Raw genomic sequence first — 3,627 nt, 5'->3', positions numbered from 1 at the left:
CCTCCATCTGCCTGCTCTTTACCTGTGGCTCGGCTTACACCCCCTCCCATGCAGGTGGCTCCATCCATCATAATAGAGCCATCGCTGTATAGAATCATCCTTCTAACCCTGTACATCTGTACCCTACACTTGTGACTGCAGGTAACATATAATTAATATATTGTGTGTGTATATATAACTGTGTGTGTGTGTGTGTGTGTGTGTGTGTGTGTGTGTGTGTGTGTGTGTGTGTGTGTGTGTGTGTATATATATATATATATATATATATATATATATATATATATATACATACATATATATATATATATACACACACACACACACAGTTATTATATATATATAACAAGAAAAAAAATATATATATAAAAAGAAATATATATATCTATATGAAAAATATATATATACCATATATATAAAAAGAAAAAAGAAATATATAAAAGAATTTTTATATATATTGTGAGGTAGCGTGGTCGGCTGCGCAGCAGAAGACACGGGATCCAGGCATTAAGGTTCACAGCACACGGTTTAATGTCCAAACAAAAGTCCACAACAATATACATGTGCCTCTCCAGCAGAGAACTCAGGGAGTTGTGTTCACTCCCTCACACCCGGCACACCTGCCCTTGTTCCTGTTTCCATTTAACCCTTCCTTCAGCCTGTAGGGAAACAGCATTAACCCTAGAGTGGATTTACTTTCTATCATGGAGTGAGCATAACCGGGGCGAGACATACCGGCCGTCATAGATAACCCCGGTCACAGTCTCACATACCCCCCCCTCAGTTCAAGCGTGCGGGGTTGAACTCCCGCCATCAAACACGGGCCGCGGGACAAGGCATCGGCGTTGCCCTGCAACCCACCGGCCCTATGTTCAACCGTAAACCGGAAGTTCTGCAGAGAAAGGAACCACCGGGTAACCCGGGCATTCCGTTCCTTGGCGGACCTCATCCAGACCAGTGGAGAGTGATCCGTCACCAAGCGAAACTGCCGTCCCAGCAGGTAATAGCGTAGGGACTCCAAGGCCCACTTGATCGCCAGGCACTCCTTCTCCACTACGCTATAATTCCGCTCGGGAGGGGTGAGCTTCCTACTTAAGAAGGTGACGGGGTGTTCCTCCCCCTGAACCACCTGAGACAACACTGCCCCCAGGCCGACCTCTGAGGCGTCAGTCTGTACTATGAACTCCTTCCGGAAATCAGGGTGTACGAGAACGGGCTGTCCGCACAGGACCCCCTTCAGGGCCCGGAAGGAGTCCTCGGCCTGCGGAGTCCAGCGCACCATGACGGACTTCTTGCCTTTGAGAAGGTCCGTCAAGGGGGCTGATAGTCCCGCAAAATCCTTTACAAACCTCCTGTAGTACCCCACGATACCCAGGAAGGCCCTAACCTGCTTCGTGGTCAGGGGTCTAGGCCACTTCTGGATCGCCTCAACCTTGTTAATTTGGGGCTTAATCACTCCTTGGCCTATCATGTAGCCCAAGTAGCGGGCTTCCGTGAGTCCCAACGCACATTTCTTGGGATTGGCTGTCAATCCGGCTGTTCGAAGCGCGTCCACCACCGCTTGTACCTGTTCCAAGTGGGTCTGCCAATCGGAGCTGTAAATAATGATGTCATCAAGGTACACTGATGCATACGCCTGGTGGGGTTCCAGCACTAAGTCCATCAACCTCTGGAACGTGGCCGGAGCACCATGTAACCCAAAAGGCAAGACAACATAGTGGAAGAGACCCTCCGGCGTAACAAAAGCGGTTTTCTCCTTGGCGGACTCCGTCAGTGGCACCTGCCAGTACCCCTTGGTCAGGTCGAGCGTGGTAAAATATCGCGCCTGTCCCAGCCTATCAATCAGCTCATCCACCCGGGGCATGGGGTAGAGATCGAACTTGGATATTTCGTTCAATCTCCTAAAGTCATTGCAGAACCTTAAGGAGCCATCGGGTTTTGGTATTAGGACAATCGGACTAGCCCATTCACTCCGGGATTTTTCGATGACCCCCAGGCGTAACATTGTCTTTACTTCCTCCGATATGGCTTGTCGTCGAGCCTCCGGTACCCGGTATGACTTCAGGCGTACCTTCAGGTGGGGCTCGGTGACAATATCATGTCGTATCAGACTGGTCCTACCGGGCAGCTCGGAGAAGACATCGGGGTTCTGCTGAACCAACCGTCTGGCCTCTCGCCTCTGAGTCTTGGTGAGGGCTTCTCCAATCCTTACTTCCGGTTCGTCCTCTCCGGAGGTCGCTGGAGCCGGAGGTGAACGACCCGAAGAGGAGGGAGATGGGGAAAAAACAGCCATCAGGCTTTCCTGTTCCTGCCAAGGTTTTAATAGGTTGACATGATATATTTGTTCAGGTTTCCGCCTACCGGGCTGCAATACTTTATAGTTAACCACCCCGACTCTTTCCTTTATCTCGTAGGGGCCTTGCCACTGAGCCAGGAATTTACTCTCCGCCGTGGGGATCAATACCAACACCCGATCCCCGGGTTTAAAGGTCCGCACGGTGGCTTGTCTATTGTAGCGGCCGCTTTGCGCGGCCTGAGCCTCCTGTAAATGCTCCTTCACAATTGGCATGACCGCGCTTATGCGGTTCTGCATACCCAAAATGTGTTCAATCACACTTTTATGGGGGGTGGGCTCTTGCTCCCATGTTTCCTTTGCCAGGTCCAACAATCCCCGGGGATGTCGCCCGTATAACAATTCAAAAGGCGAAAACCCCGTGGATGCCTGTGGCACCTCACGGATGGCAAACATCAAATAGGGAAGCATCATATCCCAGTCTTTCCCGTCTTTTGAAATCACCCTTTTGAGCATGGTTTTCAGGGTTTTATTGAAACGCTCGACTAAACCGTCCGTTTGAGGATGATACACAGACGTACGCAACTGCTTGATCTGGAGTAGCCGGCATAGCTCTTTGGTCACTTTAGACATGAATGGGGTCCCCTGATCCGTAAGGATCTCCTTGGGCAACCCCACCCGGCAGAACACAGCAAACAATTCCCGAGCTATAAGCTTTGCTGCAGTATGTCTGAGAGGTATCGCCTCTGGATACCGGGTGGCATAGTCAACGATCACTAGGATGTGTTGGTGCCCTCGAGCGGACTTTACGAGGGGCCCCACCAGATCCATCCCTATCCGTTCAAAAGGGACTTCTATAATGGGTAACGGTACCAACGGACTGCGAAAATGGGCCAGGGGTGCGGTAAGCTGACACTCCGGGCAGGTTTCGCAGAACCGTTTTACCTCCCCAAAGACCCCGGGCCAATAGAACCTTTGCTTTGCAATATTCGCTCCTGCGTTTTCTTGACCCCTAGGTGGCCACTCATCAGGTGTTTATGAGCCAAGTCGAGGACCCGCCGGCGATACGGCTGGGGCACCACCAACTGTTCTACCCCCACGCCCCGTATTTCATCTACCCGGTAGAGTAAATCTTGCTTAAGAGCGAAATGGGGGTACCTTACCTGGGCACCGGGCAGCTGTGCCACCCCGTCAACTACTGTCACCCGACTCCGGGCATGTATTAACGTAGGGTCCTGGAGTTGGGCTGTCCCAAACGTATCCGGGGATGCCTCCAACTCCGGGATGGGTTCGACCGTCTCAGCCTCTCCTGCCAATACTTCTAGGGGCGACCTATC

The sequence above is a fragment of the Anomaloglossus baeobatrachus genome, chromosome 9 (genome assembly GCF_048569485.1).
Source record: "Anomaloglossus baeobatrachus isolate aAnoBae1 chromosome 9, aAnoBae1.hap1, whole genome shotgun sequence".
Classification (NCBI taxonomy): domain Eukaryota; kingdom Metazoa; phylum Chordata; class Amphibia; order Anura; family Aromobatidae; genus Anomaloglossus; species Anomaloglossus baeobatrachus.
The sequence above is the reverse complement of the archived record's forward strand: the minus strand, read 5'-3'. Positions refer to the sequence as shown.